Consider the following 20,822-nt stretch of genomic DNA (forward strand, 5'->3'; position numbering starts at 1 on the left):
TTGAGGGTTCAATTCAAGTTTTCTAATTATTTTGCGTTGTCTTTCTGGCAATTAGCACTTAGAAAGAGGGACAGGATGGTATAAAATGTGAAGACAGCAGTTTAAGACTGACACTATCTGAGGCTTAGCGGCTTCCTGCGCATGTAACCTTGATGACCTTACTTTTCCTCGCCGTGCCTCAATTTTTTCACGTGTAAAACAAAAGTGAAACAGGAATCACTAGTAGCACCTCTCATGAGCTTCTTGTGACCAAGAACTGAGTAAATTCACGTGAAGCTCTTGGAAAGGTGGCTGGTGAATAGAAACAATAGATGTTAACTCTCAGCTTTTTGCAAGAAGTAATGCCTGTGCTGTTTTCTACAAAACTTTATTTCAGCTTTCCAGATGAAACAGGATTGACACCATTTTAGAAAAATCAACAATAAATGGCACTTAATGAGACTATGTTCCTAAATCTGCATTTCTTTGTGAGAATTTTGATTTTGCAGGTTCTTCGTATTCATAACACTAGGTGGCAGTGTTAGCACAGATGGGGAAAAAAACACTGCGGGTTTCCCCATTCCCCCCATTTCCCTTTCCAGTTTTATAACTTTTTAGTCAGCTTTTGAACCACCGATCAGTCCATATTAGTAGTCTGGGGACACCCCAGTGCCGAGTCCTACAGGACACTGGCTGACGGATTAACAGGACATTTCAATGATCATTGCCTCGTAGGAGCAAATGTGGTCCGGTGCGATGCGAAGAAACTACGTCCTAATTTCTCTATCAGGGGCTTGCACAAGGCTGTTTTTCTGCACAAAAGCTGACTTAGGAACGCTTTAGCTCACTATGCAGAGGCCTGAAGAGTCCTTGATTTTCCGGGAGAGAGCTGGCAGCTTTGATAGGGGCTGTCACGTTTTAGGAATCTCAATGGTACCCCAGACAATAAGCCAACGGCCTTTGGCGGGTGGGATTTTGCTGAAGTCATTTCTTTGTGACTCTGTGGGCGAGACAAGTATTTGCCAGGTCACTGGGGTCTTGACTTTAAAAACGGCCAGTTTTTAAACTGAAAGTTTTATTCTTTTTAGGTGATTATCCCGGGGCTCCTCTGAGAAAAGTAGGAGTAGATTGCTGGAATTACCATGGGTTAAAATGAAAGCTAGGATGACCTGGCTGGACAAAGGCGTATGGACTCAGGAAGACGAGAACTCCTGCTCCTTCTCTGAATCGGATTTTCCTGGCTGTAGAGACCAGATCAACTCTTCCATTCCATCGATTTGGGTATCTCTCTCTCTCTCTCTCTCTCTTTCTCTCTCTCTCTCTCTCTATATATATATATTTATATCTATCGATCTATCAATCTATCATGCCTCCATAAATCTGCATGCACACATGTGCATATATACACACACACATTTTTGTTTATTCAACCCATAACTATTTGAGTGCCTGCTGCGTGCCAGTTACTGATCTCAACAACACAGATGAAGCAGTGAACAAAACAGATGACGTTGCTCCTCTTATGGAGCTTATATTATATTATAGTGGGGGGACACATCAGGTGGTAAATACTGTGAAGTAAAGTGATATAAAAGGATAGAGAGTGGTGAGGAATACAGGGGATTCTATTTATTTTGTTTTTAATTAGTATGGATACATAATAGTTGTACATATTTATGGGGTACATGGGATGTTTTGATACGAGCATACAATGTGTAATGTCAAATCAGGGCAATTGGGGTATCTACCACCTCAAGCATTTACTATTTCTTTGTGTTAGGAAAATTCCAATTCTACTCTTTTAGTTATTTTTAAATGGGCAACAAGCTATTGTTAACTATAGTCACCCTGTTGTGTATTTCTATCTAACTGTATTTTGTACCCATTAACCATCCCCATTTTATCTTCCCCACAGCCCTTCCCAGCCTCTGGTAACCATTATTCTCCTCTCTATCTCCATGAGTTCAATTGTTTTAATTTTTAGCTCCCACATATGAGTGAGGATATGCAAAATTTGTCTTTCTCTGCCTGGCTTATTTCACTTAACATATTGTCATCTAGTTCCATCCAAATTGTTGCAAATAACAATATTTCATTCTCTTGTATGGGTGAAAAATATTCCACTGTGTATATGTGCCAGGTTTTCTTTATCTATTCATCCATTAATAAACACTAGGCTGATTCCCTGTCTTGGCTATTGCGAATAGTGCTGCAGTAAGCATGGGAGTGCAAATCTCTCTTCGATACACTGATTTCCTTTCTTTTGGGTATATACCCAGCAGTGAGATTGCTGGATCATATGGTAGTTCTGTTTTTAGTTTTTTGAGTAACCTGCATACTGTTCTCCATAGTGGCTATGCTAATTTACATTCCCTCCAACAGCGTACAAGGGTCCTAGGGGATTCTACTTTAGATAGGAATTTGCTTGGGAAATTGAGTATGCTGATGTCTTAGCAGAAACCTGAATGAAGCGAAGGAGTGAGATGTGCACCTTTCTAGGGGAAGAATATTCCAGCCAGAAGGAAGAGCACATAGGTGCTCTGAGGACATTGGTGGGTAATGCTCGGGGGCAGGCAGATTGATGGAATCTGAAACTTATGCAAATTTGTCACCCTCTTTAAGAGAGAATACAAACTTAGGGGCAAATGTGAGTATTTAGAATAAGAAAATCCCATGAAATTACAAAATTAAAAAAGTTGATAAACTGTGTATGCATAGTCCAGTAAGGCATTTTTATTCATTAACTGCCTGACACATCTGTGTCACTTTTTCCTACAGTTTTGTCTACACACTCTGCTTCTTCATAGGTTTCTGATGGATAATAGGTAATTTAGTCTTTCTCTTAGCATAGTTGAGCCAGATATTGACAGTTTATGCATTTCTTTCAGCTTTACCCTTCTATTTGGTTATGCCATGTAAATTTCTAAGATTCTCAAAATTGGGAAAACCATCTTAGAAATTTTCTTTGCATATGAGCTGTAATATTTGGAAGAATTTTTATAGATTAGCTTCTGATTTTGTTCATTTCAAACCTTGTTTTTTCCTGCTGCTGAACACTCCTAAAGCTGGCTGCCATGTTCATAACTCATTTGACTTATGCCTTACATCTTCATATCACAATATTGCAGGGTGGGTCATCACAGAGGAAGACAGGCATTTCCTTGAAACCATTTCTGTTCCTAGACAGCTAGTAATACATGGAAGCGACTGCAAGCCACGTGACTGTATCTCACTCACACAAATGACATATCTTTAAATTAACTTCCCCTTCTCCAGGTCTTAAAAATGCCCACGGCCACCCCATTGCCTTCTGACAAGAAGAAAGATGTAATAGAAGGAAAGTAGAAATGAAAAGAGACAGGGATGTCAACTGATTGTGGTTAAGATATTTTTCTTTTGCAAACTTTACAAACTCTTATGACTTCGTCAATGCATTACTGTCCAAGTAAGGGGCCTACACCTTAAGCTTCATGAACTCCATGGCAATCCACCTCTGGGGGAACAGGAAGATACTCCTGCCCTACTGTTAGGTCATTGAGGGAAAAGGAGGTCTGGAGCATAGGATTTGTTTGGGAGATTAACTTAATATAACCCAGTGTTCAAAACATACTGAACAGACCATAGCTAACAGATTTCCTGTCTTTTACATTTGTGCTTCAACAACATGTATGTCATGAAACCACGGGATAAAAAGACCGCAGCTTTGGGAATGATGATTTCGCTGGAAGTGCAGTGGTGGATAAAGGGGAAGCAGGGTTACGTAATTTCACTGGTAAGTTACTAGTCATTGCAACATGGAAATATTTTTAAAAATATAATTCCCATTTGTAAAGTATGCAGATTGCATGTGACTTTTTTTTTTTTTTTTTTTTTTTGAGATAGGGTCACGCTCTGTCACCTAGGCTGGAGTGCAGTGGAACATTCTCAGCTCACTGCATCCTCGGCCTCCCAGGGGGCTCAAGCTATCCTCCCGCCTCAGTCTCCCAAGTAGTTGGGACCACAGGTATGCATGACCAAACCTGGCAATTTTTTTTTCTTTTGGTACAGACTGGGGTCTTACTATGTTGCTCAGGCTGTTCTTGAACCCCTGACTCAAGCAATCCTCCCACCTTGGCCTCCCAAAGTGCTGGGATTACAGGTGTGAGCCACTGTGCACAGCCGCATATGACTTATTTTTAAGCTAAAACAAACTTCCAGGATAATTTGTCCCTTGCAATGGCCTGCTTTAGGGACATCACGTCGTCTTCAGTTAGGGTTTCTTCAGTAGAAAATGTAGCGAAGTTGCATCCTATAATAGCCTATGACCCCTTGTCTAGCAAGGTGACACTCCTGACAACACTGGAGCTGACTATTTTTCTTCCTAGTTACAGTTATTTGCATGATTTATTTGTGGGGTGAGAAACAATCTAGGAGAGAGGCTAAAAGTGCAGGTTCTAGAACCAAATTTCCTGTACCGGACTCCACTGCTCACTCTCTGGGCAAGTAATCTCTCTGTGTCTCAGTTTTCTTCACCTGTAAAATGGGGATCATAATAGTACTACACAGATCATGCAGTTGTTATGAGCATTCACTAAATTAATTTTGGATGTAGGACAGTGACTTGGCACAAAGTCAGTATACAGTCTTTGCCAGCTACTTTATTTTTTAAGTTTTTAATTGACAAGTAGTAATTATATTTATGGGATACCATGTGACGCTTTGATGTATGTTTACCTCGTAGAATGATGAGATCAAGCTAATTAAAAAATCCATGGCCTCACATATTTACTTTTTTGTGTGTGTGGGGAAAACATTTAAAATCTAGTGTTTTGGCAGTTTTGAAATATACAATGCATTATTATTTACTATAGTCGCCATGCTGTGCAATAGATCACTAAAGCTTATTACTCCTGTCCAACTGAAACTTTGTACTCTTTGATCAACATGTTTCCTTTCCCCATTATCCCTCCCCCAGCCTCCCTGGACCCACCAGCCAGCTACTTTAATGATCTCTCTGTGTTTCTTCTCAGCCTTTCCCCTCTGTGATCCTCAGTCTGTGCTGGTAAGAGAATTGGCTGGAATTCATGGTGCCACTTCTGGAACATGTAAAAAGGCCCAACTAATCAGGATGGGATGTGTCACCAGACCTCATAAGGGCCATGGTCATATTTTTAAAAATTGTCTTAAAGCAGAATTTTTTCCCCAAATAAAAACATAAAAAGTGTGGATGCTTAGGTTGAACCAGAGAATCAGGGGACCCCAGAAGCCCACCCTAGTATCACCAACCCTCTCTTGCAGAGTCCTGAGAACCCTCCGACACCTTATTGTTTCATAGAACACAGTTCAAAAAACCCTAAAACTTGGCAAATTCTCTTTCCTAAATTTCAAAAGAAAAGGCAGGTATTCGTCTAAATATAGCCAGGCCATCCTGTCATGTTAATGAGGCTGGGTTTACTAAGGGCAATTTACCCACCTATAAATCTGTAGAGCTGTGTTTGAAGTTGTCTTTAATCTCGTCTACCAACCAAACCTCTGACCAAAATTTCAAATTGAGTGACTTGAGTTTCATCTCTAGTTTCTGCCTTGCTTATTTGTATGGTTTTGGGGAAGACAATAAAGGAAGGAAATTGAGGGTTGGTTGCTTTCATTTTAGATTCAACTAACATTTATTGAACATCTAGACGCCATGCCATGAACTCTCATTATTAACCTGTAAAGTGAGTATTTATATTTTAAGATGACTAAAGCGAGGCTCACAGACGTTAAAAGCCTTGTTCATAACAGAACTGAAATGAGTTACAGACATTTTTTTACCCAAAGTTGTAGATTTTTATATCCACTGTATATTGCAATGTGAAAATGGTAACATCTTGCATTTATATAAAGCTCTGTTATGTATAAAACAACCTTCCTTTTGAAAATCTTGCCATTTGGAACTCAGATATAGTTCTTTTTTTTCCTTTTTTTTTTTAAAGCTAATTATTGGTTCTCAAACTAAAGATGACAAAATCTAGTCTGTGAAAATCAGTCAAAAACCAAAGACCACTTAAGAGACGAACCCGGGATTCAAACCAGTTCATCTGGCTGCAAACCATTCCCAGCCCACCACACCCCAGGGTGAGAACCTTTACCTCTTGTATCCAACCTCAGCCACTTTCCTGGTAAAGTGTGTGCTTGGTGACCCCTAAATCAGGATTTTAAAAATATGCATCAACTTGGCTTCTTTTGCTCCATGGGAGCCCAGCCCTCTCTGATCATAAGCACCGCAAGCTTCCCTTTATTTTTCAACAACCATTTCATTTATGCCTGGTCCAGGTGGCAGGAGGGCTGGCTGTTTAAACTCTTTCATTACAAAAGGAAAAAGAGCCTTATTGCATAAGAGAGGTGATGGGAGGGAGATCAGTACTTTGTATCCATTAAACACCCAGCCTAAACTTACCTCGGATCTCTGAAGCCCTGCTGTGGTTAGAAAATAACATGAAGAGGAGTGCTAAGACCTGGATTCCAGTACCGCCTTTTAAAACACCGTTATCTTGGGGAAGTCACTTTACCTCTTCAGCCCTTGGGTTTCTGGTCAATAAAATGCGATGTTCGGACGCATGCCTGAAGTGGGCTTGTCTCACCACTAGGGGGCAGGCAAATACAACTCCTGGGTGCTTCTGTAGCTCACACGAGGGTAAACAACGAAAAGTTTTAATATAAACTTAAAAATGAAAAATCAAAAATAAGTAAAATAAAACCTGGGGTTTCTGATAGGGCCTTTGAGTACTCTCAACTCTAGCCTTTCTTGTTGTTTAGGTTCAACTACATGCATTGCATGCCACAGGAATGTCTAGCACTTTTTGAGTGTTTACTGTGTGGAAGACACTGTATGAAACATGTTACCTTTAATCCCCAGGAAAACTGTGCAAGGCGGGCATTATCCACGTTTTACCCAGAAGGATCCTGAAGCTCACAGAGGTTATGTAGCCTGCCTAAGGTTACCCAGCTAGCAACTGGCAAAGCTAGGAGGTAATGCAGATCTGATTGCTTCTAAGGCAGACTCTGCTTTTATTTTTTGCTGATTCCCATAGTTCCCCTCTCTCACAGCCCCCTGGATGTGTGCATATGGTCCACTCCATCACTACAGTCATGAAGGATAATGCCATGGAAACATTTTGCTCTGTGTTTGAGTGATTCTGATTTCATGAAATGATAGAAATTATAACTATGTTAAATATTGTCAGAACATTATTTCTGGAATAGTATTTGATTAACTTGTACTGTCTCCATTCATCCCACAGAGCTCTGGGGCCCACATTCCACACTCCTTTGTTCTTCCTGGAGGCTGTTCTCCACCAGTGCCTCTCCTATTTTCTCTCTCTGCAGCTTACAGCTACGAATGACCGTAGGAATCAACACAAACTCTCCCATCCGGCCTCTACTGTTTGCCATTTACCCCTCCCCATCTCACCTTAGCTAAGGTTTTGCATTGACCTGCTATTTCCAGTCACGTCAATCAATGTATGTTTCTTAACAGGAGCCACCATTTGAACTATTCTGCCATACTTGCCACGTTCAGTTGCTTAGCATTTTTAACATCAAATTCAAAATGTATCCTTCAAAATACTTTCATTGAATATCACTACCAAACTCTGAACATGACTTTGCTTAACTTTTATTTTCCATTTTATTAATTTAATCACCTTGTATTTTGCCTCTCAGATCTCTTGTTTCATGTGTTTACAGTATATTCCTTACTAGATGTGGATTTCTTGAAATCACTGGTATTTGATTTCTCCAAGTATTTAGTTGGGTATTAATAATAAAATACTGAGCTGGATTCCATTTCTAATCCTAATTAATGAGGCAGGAAGCCGATCAGGTGCATCATTTCACAGCTCAGTCAATCATCAAATATTAAGTGCCTCCTGAGGGATATTGTGGGAACCTATAATGTTCCAAATTCTATGCTTTGTGCTTTAATACATGGTCTCATATAATTCTCCCAAAAACTCAGTGGAGAAAACACCATTATTATCATTCCCAATTGACAAATGAGATAGCTAATGGCCAAGAGTCTTATTCAAAGTCACAGTGCTGATCAAGGTGGGATTTAAATCCAGGCAGTGTGACCCCAGCTAAAGCTCATGCCTTTAATCACTCCTGTATCCCACCTCATATCCAGACTTTGGCACTGTTTTGCCTTGAGGTTGCAGAACTGGGGGCTAGGAAAAAGTACAGGAATAATAATGGGGAAAGTCATGAGAGTGGAACTGGGTGGCTGGGTGGAAGTCTTCTTGTTCCACAGTGTGAATCTCCCTGTAACCACAAACATCTTGAAGAAGTAAATTCTACTAAATTTCATGAAATGCTTCAGAGTCAAGTCCTTACAGAAACTCTGGGAAAATGCGAAGTAGCTCAAGAAGGTGCAAAAGTCTTAGTGGAAATTCTGATTTTATCTAGATTTCTTAAAGAACTGTGTGCCTCAGCTACTGTGAGCAAAAGTTACTAGTTTGGTCACCAGTCTCTAAAACTAAACCAAACCAAAACAAACAACAAACAACAGAAAACATGTATCACTTTGAACTAAAATGACTCAGTGAGAGAACATGTTGATGTCAAACAAAGGTAATTTCCCAGCTGAGGATCACTAGGCTTCTGTGGTCTTCCCAAGTCCACTGCTACATGGTCACTGTGAGAACTGCTTGTGGCCTTGAGAGTGCACAAAGGCTGGTACTCTTCTTTATCCTGTCCCTTGTTTCTTTGCATCTGTTATAGTTGCTGCAGAATAGCAAGTCTATCACTCACAATGGCCAGAAATCAGAACAAATGATCATTACAAACAACCCATGTAGATAGTAAGTGCCAATTAATTATTAGATTTGATTAGTCCAAACATGTGCTGTGCTATTTCTCTGATTGCTAGCAAACAAAGAAGAGGTGGGCTGTGGGCTAGACTTTAGGTGGCATGGAAGACTAGGGTTGGCTGCTGACATTGGCAAATCTGGTAGGTTTTCAGAAAAATATCAGAGGGTGATTAGAGCATATGGGACATTCCAACAACAGAAGGTCAAGTAAGTGGTACCCAAACCTCTCTGATTATTGGAATTACCTCATGGGTTAAATAAATACAGATCCTAGGCTCTGTCTATGACCTATTGAAACTTTAGTCATGGGAGATGAGAAGTTGCATTAAAAAGTAAAAATTCCCCATGTGATTTTGATAATCGTTTTGAGGAACAATTTATTTGAGGACACATTTCATAATTGGTCTTTACTTATTATTTTTGGAACTTTCGCTGTTCATTTCTTGGTGGAGATCCAGGACTATTTTCTTGGTTACAAAGGTCAATTAGTTAAGCAAAGGAATAAGTGGACCAAGCACTCAGAAGGATTTATACCGTGTGTGTGTGTGTGTGTGTGTGTGTGTGTAATGTATTTAAAATATGACTTAAGGTCTATAATTAAGCCCAGTGAAAATGTAGTATCTTAGGGTTTGGTTTTATGATACATTTCATGTGTGAAATGATAATGATTATGATATAATAAAAATGATCATACTCAGAACCCATCTGAACAGTGTCAATTATGCATCATTGCCAAGTGCATGGCTATTGTAGGTCACTTCAGTTTCTTTCTTTCCTTCTAGGTTAAGATACTTGCAATTTATTGTCTTCTAAATGTAGTATCTTGTACTTTTCAAGTATTGAAAAAGACCAGTACAATTCACATAATGACGATTGCCACTTCCCCAGGTTTTCTATCGTAGGGCAGTGATTTTTGAGTCCATAGATGGGCCAGTAGGAAGTCTACACTGAAATCAGCATTGTGCCTGTAAGTTTGCTTGGGGAGCATCTCAATAAACTCTGGGACATACACTTCTTTCTTCAGAAAAATCAGTCATATTTTTCTGGCATGGAGCCAGTTGTAAGACAAAGGACTATGTCACTGGTTATAGCACTATTTCTGAACTAAGAAATATAGAATGTTCTTAATTGCCAGAAAGTGATAAAAAATAGGTATAATGACTAGATATCCATGTGTGCATCAGAGGCTCTGATACAGAGGAACCAGTGTTGGAGATTCTGTGATTGCTTTAAAAATAAACTCAAAATAAATTGAAAAAACATAAAAGCTGCAATTCTCAATTAGGTGTCTTTAAAGTAAGTATTGGAATGGAAAGGAGATTTTAATTAAAAAAAATAAAAATTCCTAATAAAAAGTATATGTTTACTATGAAAAGCCTAAGTAAGAAATTTTTTAACAGGCATTTTTTGGGAAACAAAACTTTAAAAAAAATAGACACAAAAAGGTATAAATGGAAATAATAAAATTTTGAAAGAATGAAAGTGTTGAAAAGTGTGCTTCAAGATGTTCATTACCCAAAAAGAAGCTGGATTCCTTGTATCCAATTTTATTTTGTAACATAAACTTTATCATATCATTTAGAATAGTGGGTCTCAACTTTCTGAAGGCACAAAACTTCATTTATTTTCCAGTAACCCCTACATAATAGTATGTGTACTTGGTTATCATGTAATGATTGTGGCAATGCATAATTAGAAAATCATAATGAATTTAATAGCACTTCAAATAATTGCTATTTCATAAATCAGAGCAGTGCATATGAATCGTATAAATTTTAAAACAGTAGCAGCTATATGTGCAAGATATTTATGCAATCTACAGACATTGTTTGAGTATATATGCTCTGAAAATATGGATTCTTCTCTCCCTTCTTGTATTAATTCTCCAAATCTCCAGGGGACTCATGGCCCACATATTTGGGATCATTATAGAGTAAAAGCAAGAATAATGAATGATTTGTTAACCTCTCCCAGAGATATGTCGTCAAAGGCCTTTAGGCTGAAATGTATTCTCTCCCACTGAGGTCTGCACTGAGCACCACTTACATCTGATGGAGCCCATCTTGCTGACCTGGATCCCTGGCCACATGTGTCTGAACAGTATGATGTGGAAGAGAGCCGGAGAAGGGGAGCCGGTTGCTAGTGCTGAATGAGGATTTGGGGCTAATCATTTTGTCTCCCTTTTTATTTGCAAAATTAAGACTCCAATGCTTTTGTTATTATCCTATTGTAGGATACTGAGAGGAATAAAGTTGATGGGAAGGAGCAATCAGAAAGCTTTGGCTGAAAAGAATGATTTAAACCACTGGAGAAAACTTGTCCAATTATGAAGAAAGAAGAGGAACCGATATAAACTTGTGGGTTTTTCTGTTTATGTAAATCAATGACAAGGGGTCTGGAGTGTGCAATTTTCTTGCACATATGTTATTCTTTCACAAGCAGATGTAAATAAAGGCACCCAGCCTGCAGGAGAAAGTTTGGAATAGCGGGTCTGAAATAACTCTGCTTGTTGTTTACCCTCTCCTGTGGTTAGCCTGACCTGTAAATCATGCTTTAGACTCCGGCTGAACCTCCCCCAGTGCCATGCAATACCCAGTACTCAGTGGTGTGTAAAAATTCTTTGGAAGTTGCTTAGATGAATATATAATAACTTTTCATACATTCAAAATACCATTTATTTAACTCACAAGAGAGGAACTCTAATCATGGCAATATGAAGTACTATAATGAACCACAGGGTAGCAGATGGGCCCTGGGGTAAACAGTTTCTGTACTATTGATTTACTTATTTGATTTCCTTGTGAAACGTTCATGACCTGAACCATTGCTGTAGAATACAAATGCAGGTTTTCAATCCAAGTCAGGCATTAAGATTATTTCTTTAAAAAGAATCTGAGTGTTCTCTGGTAAGCCAAAGGAAGACTAGTTAGTGTCTTGGGCCCTGGAAATCAGTGTTTTGCAGTTTGATCAGGTTTGCAAGAATGATTTCTCTATAGAGAGTGCCACAACTTCTATCAAGACACCATCCATATTATTTCATTTCTAGAAACTTCCATTTAGAGCTCACTATCTTCATGACATTCTGTTGTATATATGTTTGTGATCTGAAGATATTAAGATATGATTCTTATCCTCAAAACAATACACAATATTTACAATAGCCATATGATTACAGAAGACTATCAAACATGTAAGATGCAAGCTTAAATGCCTAGGGGTCCAGGCAGAGAGTGTCAATGTGTGGAGCTGCCGCTATATGACAATAGGGAGTGGTGGGGACTGTGCCCGACTGGGACATTCATTAACCTCTTAAGTTCAAATTCATATTTAAAAACACTGCTGGTCAAGGAAAAACATACATGGGGGCTACATTAACTCTGTTGGACTCTTTTTGGGTGCACATACTCTTGTTCGAGTGTCTAGCAGCTATGTAAAGTTGACTTAATTGACACAATTTTGCAAATAAGATAGAGGTTCTACAAGGTCAAGGTCTTGGCCAAGGTGACTTAGTTAAGTAGGAGGGCAAAGATAAGAAGTTGAAATTCTATGGACCCAAGCCTGGATATTTTTAAAAAAAAACTAGCAGAGGCAGGAAGAAGCCAGAAATGGTAACTAATTATTTTGCGTTTACTCTTCTGATATCTGACTCATTATTCAAGGGCTCCTCCAGTGAATTTACCTTGCCAGTTTCCCCATATTTTCATACAACATTAAAGAACACAGTAAATGTGGGTGATCCCTTCATAATCAACATGCTTCTAATATGTCAGGGGTCTCTAGGTTACAACCAATATATTCACTGATTTGTTTTCCAAAGACAGGATGAGGTTGCTGAGTAAAACAGCTTCATGAAAAAAAGGGAGCCGCTACCCTCTGAGCAGGCTGGTCTATCCAGAGTGGACTCAACACAGAGCTATAGATTTCTAGGGATTTCTGAGCAGGATGTCCAGAATGAGTGTGGGACTTGAGGTCTTATCTTTAGGCCAAACAAAAATATGGACTTTGGAATTAAGAAAAGCTAGATACAAAACCTCTGGTCCTGGGTGACTTTGAGGAATCTGATTAAACCTTTGATGTCAATTTTTTTGTTTGAAAATGGAGAAAAATATATCATAGGGGTTAAATAAGTGAATATAGTTAAGCCAGGTGTTGAGTGCAGTTATTACTATTAGTGAATCATAGGTATTCAATAATGCTGGTTCTCATCTCTTCATCTTTCTTTCCCCCAGCTTTGTATCTGGTGGAGGAGGCTTGGGCCCAAGCTGGTAAAATGAGAAGTTAGGGGAGTATGTCCTCAGAGAGCTGGAAGATCACAGTCCTCATTGTCACAACCGATACAGTGTTGATAGGGACAACATATGCCTTGGAATGTTTCAAATACTTTGCCACAATTAAGGGACACTGAACAGGAACTCAGTTTTGGAAAACAAAGTGGAATTTCTGGAAACTGCTAGCATAAAAGCTTTGACAGGGTCACATGCAGATTAGCATAATTTTATTACATTTTCTATTTTAGTCCCGTGAGATACTAATTTGGATTTCATTGTGCCCATTGAGCGGCTTTTGTTCTTTGGCTGTGAGTTTAATTATTTAGTTATTTATGAGTGCATCTGGGCATAAGTGCCACAGTTTTATTTCGGTGACAAATTTATGGTCAGTGAATTTTAGTAATTAATGAATAAATTATTTCTCCTCCATAAATGCCCCTGCAATTTCTGATTTTCATAACAATTCATAATACTTAAGAAAAATTCTTTATTAGTTGAAAAAGCCAATGCTAATGGAATCAGGAAAAGGAGATTTCAAATTGCTTTAATTAACTGTATTAGTATCCAATATGTGTAAGATGTTGAATTGGCTTTGGTTGTCTCTCTTAGCATTTAGTTGCCTAAAATCTGTTTAAGATATGAATATACTGTGTTAAAATAAATTCTAATTCTTTTGTGAAGTAAATGGCAAGAATAAAAGGATCTCCTTTATAATCTTCAATTCATGGTGTACCCTCAAGTCCTTGAAATTTGCCAAAGATAAAAAATTTGCATATATAAACAAATGCGTATATTAGCATTCTAAAAAAGAAAACCATAAGCCACTTTGTAATGTGATTTGAAGGAATTAGGGAAGTTTACAACAGTTTGTATGTTTCAATTTTTTTTTTTTTTTTTTTTTTTTTGCGATGGAGTCTTACACCGTCGCCCAAGCTGGAGTGCAGTGGTGCTATCTCGGCTCACTGCAAGCTCTGCCTCCCGGGTTCACGCCATTCTTCTGCCTCAGCCTCCTGAATAGCTGGGACCACAGGCGCCCGCCACCACGCCCGGCTAATTTTTTGTATTTTTAGTAGAGACGGGGTTTCACCATGTTAGCCAGGATGGTCTCCATCTCCTGACCTCGTGATCCGCCCACCTCGGCCTCGCAAAGTGCTGGGATTACAGACGTGAGCCACCATGCCCTGCCTCAAATCTTTTTTGAAGCAAAATCAACACAAAAAATTTCATTAAACCCTATTCTCCACAAATCACTGCACTAAGTGGAGTGGGGCAAGAAATGATGAATAAGAATAATCCCCACCCTTCCGGAGCTCATGGCTGAGTGAGGAGGATGGAAGACACAGTTATTTGAATGATTAAGGGAGTTTGCAAGAATGTATGAGTATGAGCGTATATAGAACTAGTCCTCACCAATGCTCTAAAACAGAGCCATGCTCCTTCGCTTTGTAGGGCGTGGTTTAAGTTTTACTCTAGAAATATCAAGCAACAGATTGTTTCCTTGCGGACTGGGATTCTTGTAGGTTTTTTCTTGATTTTTCTCTTTTCCCTCACAACAGTATTCATTCCATCAATAATTCCTGTCACCTCTACTTTCAAAGTATATACAGTCATGTATCGCTTAATGAAGGGGATAAATTCTGAGAAATTCATGGTTAGGCAATTCTGTCGCTGTGTGCCCATTACAGAGAGGACTTAACACAAACCTAGATGGTATAGTCTACTACGCACCTAGGCTATATGGTGCAGCCTGTTGCTCCTAGGTCACAAACCTATGCAGCATGTTACTGTACTGAATACCATGGGCAGTTGTAACACAATGGTAAGTATCTGTGTATCTAAACATAAGAAAGGTACAGTAAAAATACCGTATAAAAGATACAAAATGATATGGGGTGCTTTCCATGAATGGAACTTGCAGGACTGGAAGTTGCTCTGGGTGAGTCAGTGAATGAGTGGTGAGTGAATGTGAAGACCTCAGCCATTGCATTACTGTAGACTTTCTAAACACTGTACAATTAGGATATACTAAATTTATTTAAAATGTTTTTCTTTCTTTAATAATAAATTAACCTTAGCTTACTGTAGCTTTTTTTACTTCATAAACTTAAAATTTTAAATTTATTGACTCTTTTGTAATAAAATTTAGCTTAAAACACAAATACATTGTACAGTCTTACAAAATATTTTCTTTCTTCATGTCCTTCTTCTTCTTCTTCTTTTTTTTTTTTTTTTTGAGACAAGGTTTCACTCCCATTGCCCAGGTTGGAATGCGGTAGCACAATCTCTGCTCACTGCCTCAACTTCCCGAGCTCAGGTGATCCTCCTACTTCAGCCTCCTGAGTAGCTGGAACTACAGGTGCATACCACCACACCTGGCTAATTTTGTATGCTTTTTGTAGAGACAGGGTTTCACTATGTTGCCCAGGCTGGTCTTGAACTCCTGAGCTCAAGCCATCCACCCTCCTTGGCCTCTGAAAGTGATAGGATTACAGGTGTGAGCCACTGTGCCCAGCCTATGTCCTTATTCTATAAGCTTTTTTCTTTTTACATTTATTTTTTTTTTACTTTTTAAACTTTTTTGTTAAAAACGAAGACGCAAACACACATGCTAGCCTAGGCCTACACAGGGTCAAAATCAGGATCGTCAATATCACTATCTTCCACTTCTATATCTTATTCCACTGGAAGGTCTTCAGGGGCAATAACACACATGAAGCCGTCATCTCTACGAAAACAATGCCCTCTGGAATGCCTCCTGAAAGACCTGCCTGAGACTGTTTTACAGTTAACCTTCTTTAAAAATAATAAGTAGAGGGAATACACTCTATAATGATAAAAAGCATAGTAAATACATAAACCAGTAACAGCCATTTATTGTCATTTTCAAGTATTATGTACTTTACATCATTGCATGTGCTAGATCTTTCTACAACTGGCAGCTCGGTAAGTTTGTTTACATCAGCATCATCACAAACGTGTGCTTAATGTGTTGCACTATGATATTACCATGGCTAGGTCATGATGGCTACAATGTCACTAGGTGATAGGAATTTTTCAGCTTCATAATACTATTATGAGACCACCATTGTCTATGTGATCTGTTGTTGAATGAAATGTTACGTGGCGCATGACTGTATGGAGTCTGCACACTTCTACCACTGCCCTACAGCCTAAGCCTCTGTCAAGACTTTGTTTCTTTTTGATGCTCCCCAGTCAATTCTCCACCCAGTAGCCTCAATGTTTCCCTCTCTGATCCAGTCATGTAGGATTTTTTGTTTCTCCAACATGCCCACTCTTATTCCCAACCCAGGGCCTTTGTTCTTCCTCTTCTCTCTGCCAGAATCATTTTCCTCCAGATACTCTCATGCTTCATTTTCTACCTCATTTGGGTCTCTCTCTACTCAAATGTTACCTTCTTAGCTTTACCTGACTCTTTAAAACAACTTCCCTATCACCTCCACCGGACTGTTTTTCCATGGTCAGGGTTTAAGCAGAAAAACTTGATCTGTCGTCTGTCTGTATGTCTTTCTGTCTGTCTGTTGATTTGTACTGTTTTTCCCTCTCTCTCTCTAGCTGTTGCTGGAGCTTAATGTCCACAGGGCAGCAGTCAGGAGAGAAAAATGAATGTAATAATGGGTATATGGTAGAGTGATCAGGGGCTAACTGGAACCCACAAGCATGAGCTGAAACTCATGAGGATGGACTGAAACCTGTGTTGTTGTTGTTGTTGTTGTTGCCTTTGGCTTTGCAAAGAGGATATTTATTTGTTTCATGAAAGCAGATATTTTTACTAGTGTGCAACAGAATAGTACTTGGCACATAGTTGCTATTCAAGAAATATTTATTGAATGAATATGATATCTAAAGATGTCTGGTCTGAGGACAGGAGCCATGATCAAATCAAGAGGTTGGGAGAGCAGGCTGAGTCAACTGGCAATGCTGGTTTATGGAATGAGCTGGACCCCATTTAGAGACTGAGCAGGAAGCAACTCTCTCTTTCTCCTGCTGCCTCTTCAAACATACTGTCAGGGGCCAGGTCTTCCCATCACTAGATAAAACTTTAGGCAAGTCTCATAGCATTTCTAATATTCTTCAGCCATAAGAGCAGTCTCATTCAAGAGAGACTACATTAAGTCTTTAAACTTTTAACCAGGATAAAGCTTCCCTTCACCCCAGGATGGTCCTGCTTTGAGCATGGAAGTCTGTGGTGAGGGAGGAGGGCATTGCCAGCTTCTCTTCTCAGCCTTTCCTCTCTCACTCACCTTTTACTGGAGGCTGGCTTTGTCCCTCCAGTGCTGGGTCATGCAGGACAGGGGATTAGGGAAGAAGGCTGTAGACTTCTGGGCGGGTGTGAGTGTAAACTGAAGTCCTTGCTATCTGGATGCAAGACTGTGATGTATTTTCTGGTTCTTTCTTTCATTAGAGCTTTTGAGTGTTTTCTGACTGTCTTTCCTGCATAGAACTGCCAAGCAAAATTCTGATAATAATGCCTTCTCTTGCTGGTGGCTTTGGGGAATATACACCCTGCCTGCTGTTACATGTTCTTTGCTCACCTTTGCAGTTCCATCAGTTCCTTAGCCTTCAGACTGTGGAAGTGAGTCGGATCCAAACCTCTACAGCCCTCACACCCCAGAGGACATGCCAGGCCCTCCAGGTGGAGTGCTTCTATGACTGAAACTTGAGGGGAAGCAACCCCCTCTTTAACTTTGCAGGGAGAGTTGTGCACACAGCCCTCACACGTCTCTCTCCAGAAAAGCCCTCTTTTCTGGCCTCTTCTCCCCTCCATTAATGAATTGTTTGTTTGTTTGTTTGCATATGGCCTGGTGGTGACTGGTGGATTAATGCTGGTCTGATTGGTTTGAAAATCCCTTCCCCCGTCCTTTGGCCTTCCTGTGCTATCTTACCACTCTGCCTCAGGACGTGCAGGTACTTGCCACTTACTTTATTATTCATGGAAGCTCTGCAAAGATGCAGAGTCAGAAGCATCCCATTTTACTAGCCTATTATAAAGAGGGGGAGATTAACTATGGTTTCAGATATTGCAGCAGAACCTTCCTAGGTCATTACCTGATTTCCAAACACCTTCTCCATCAGCTTGTTGCTGTTGCGTAAAATGCTAACCTTATGGAATCTTTCCTTGGTATTAAGAATTTGTCGCTAATTTAACAATGCCAAATGACCTCTTCATTCAATTGATGAATGGGACTGCTTTTGTGTTAAGCTTTTAACAAAGCTTTTATTCTGCCCTCACAACTCTGAAAGTAATGTTATTATTTGCATTTTACAGATACGGAAATTGAGGCTTAGGGAGGTTGATACCACAGTGGGGTTGCATACCAGATAACAGGGCCCTATAGAATTTGAACCCAGGTCTCTCTGATTCCAGAGTTTGTTCTATTAAACTCTATATGTGGATAATTAGAGTATGAATGTTGGAATAATTGAGATAATTGTTATTCCTTTGAAACGCAGGAATCAGCCACCAGTGTCTAGGGTCTACTCTCCTGTAATGTTAGGCTGCGTGAGAACAGGGTAGAACCTGCCAGTCATGGTGCAGTGGTTTATCCATAGCTAAACTCGTCAAAACCAAACAGAGGAGGCAAAATCCAGAAGAGGAACTACTGTAACACATGTGATTTAAAAAAATGAGTAAAAACCGCTCAAGGGTTTGGTTCCTTAGTGGGAATTAGTGACTTAAACTGCGGGTAAATAAATATGGATTTATGGGAGGGCAAATCTAAGAATAGGTTTGTAAAACCAGAGAAAATGACTGAGGTGAGTCTCAATCAATTTAGAGGTTTATTTTGCCAAGGTTGAGGATGTGCCGAAGAAAAAGAGACATGAGCCACAGCAGGATCTGTGGCCCACAAGTTTTTCCAAAGAGGATTTGGAGGGCCTCAACATTTAAAGAAAAAAAACAGACAGGAGGGAAAAGGGGAAAGAAAAAAGAGGGTGGGTGATGTGGTTAGGCTTCGTGTTCCCACCCAAATCTCATCTTGAATCGTAATCCCCCGGTGTTGAGGGAGCGACCTGGTGGGAGATGATTGGATTATGGGGGCAATTTCTCCTATGCTGTTCTCATGATAGTGAGTGAATTCTCATGAGATCTGATGGTTTTATAAATGGTAGTTTTTCCTGAGCTTGCACATGGTCTCTTTCTCTCACCTGCTGCCATGTAAGAGCTGCTTGCTTCCCCTCCTGGCATGATTGTAAGTTTCCTGAGGCCTCCCCAGCAATGTGGAACTGTGAGCTGATTAAACCTCTTTCCTTTACAAATTACCCAGTCTCAGGTATTTCTTTATAGCAGTGTGAGAACGAACTAATACAGAAGGTATGGTCACATTCTTGTGAGGCTTTGATTAGAGCTCACTGAATTGACATGTTGCATGAAAAGGAGGGGTTAAAGGGAACAGTCAATTAGGTATTCATCTGGTGCTCAGTAAATCTGCACTTTACAGGATGGGCTGGGGGAGGGGATGATTTCTAGTCTCCTCTTATCCTTTACCATGAAGATAAGCTGTTAATTTACATTGTCAGGGGGAGGGAGGCTAACTGTGGAGATCTGTGGCTTTCTATCTGTAGCTATTTTACTTAGGAACAAAAGAAAAGGCAGTTTTTTTGCATGACTCAGCTTCTAAGCTTAACTTTTCCCTTTGGCATAGTGAGTTTGGGGTCCTAGGATTTTTATTTTCCTTTCACAGTTTCTAGGTAGCCAGAAAGGAGTTGAAACTTGGATGATGAGCAGAAAATTTTGGTTCTCAAAAATATCTGTGTTATTCTTTTTCCTGGGTGCATAGCTGAACAATATTTTCCAGATCCCTGGTAGTTAGTATGGGGCCATTTGACTATCTGTCTGATAGAATACGGGTGAAAGTGATATAAGCCACTTCTAGGCCTGGCCCATGTAAAGCTCCTGGGCATGACCCTCATTTCTTCTCTCTTCTTGTTTTTCAGCAGCCTTGAAGGTCACATTGAAAGTAGCAGCACTTCCAGATTCAAGGTGTCTGGATGCCTGAGTTCTCCTGTTATCCACTGCTCCCCACTTCTTACTGTCCCACACTCCACCATAGACTAACGTTGGACTGTGGCATGAGAGAGAAACAAACCTTTGTTGTATTAAGCTGTCAAGAACACAGGTTCTTGGCTATATAAGCCAATGTTACTTGTCTTGTAAGAAAAGCATGCACAATGGCCCAAGCTAAATTCTGCTTAAAGTGTCAGTGCTGCTACTTTTCTCCTATGTTCTTGCCTTTTATTTTCAATCCCAAAACTCAAAGGTGTCTATGTGGCTAATGAGAATCAGAACTCGGACACTTGAGGCCCCCTGAGTCTGGGTCTAAACAGAGCTTATATTCAGTGTTTGTGTCTGTTCTGGGTGTTTGAGAAAGACAGTGTGCCTTTCATGGGGGCAAGAATTGGAAATTCTGAGATGTTTGGTGACTAGACTAGAGATGAGAGGATTGAGGTGGCCAATCACATCTCATAAGATTTTATATCTTGTGTAGAACTATGCTGGTGGGCAAAGAGTTGATGACACAGAAAACAGAGAACTTTCTTGGTTTTGGAAAAAGAACCGCAACAAGAAATGTGATGTATAAAATGAGTGGATCCCAAGAGGCAACAAGAAATGGTGTAACAGTTAAATTGTGTGATGAAACATTTAAAGGAAGCAATTGATGCAGAGAAAGAAATCAATCAAGAGATGTTTTGAAGTAAAAAAAAAAAAAAAACCTGAAGCTGGTGACAA

The 20,822-nt window shown here is 39.7% G+C and overlaps 1 long non-coding RNA gene across 2 annotated transcripts; it reads left to right on the forward strand.

The window, feature by feature from the left end:
- The first annotated feature begins 692 nt into the window (after window positions 1-692).
- On the forward strand, window positions 693-11,304 carry LOC100982148 (LMO7 downstream neighbor protein). 2 transcript variants are annotated; one of them, XR_010109625.1, is made up of 5 exons: window positions 693-912; window positions 1,068-1,260; window positions 3,674-6,075; window positions 6,857-6,969; window positions 11,041-11,304. It is a non-coding gene; the product is annotated as an LMO7 downstream neighbor protein (long non-coding RNA). The 2 variants fall into 2 exon arrangements; XR_008620652.2 differs by lacking the exons at window positions 6,857-6,969; window positions 11,041-11,304 and having other exon boundaries at window positions 693-1,260; window positions 3,674-3,751; window positions 3,862-3,982; window positions 4,989-5,020; window positions 5,934-6,723.
- The last annotated feature ends 9,518 nt before the right edge of the window (window positions 11,305-20,822 follow it).

The sequence above is a fragment of the Pan paniscus genome, chromosome 14 (assembly GCF_029289425.2).
Source record: "Pan paniscus chromosome 14, NHGRI_mPanPan1-v2.0_pri, whole genome shotgun sequence".
NCBI lineage: Eukaryota > Metazoa > Chordata > Mammalia > Primates > Hominidae > Pan > Pan paniscus.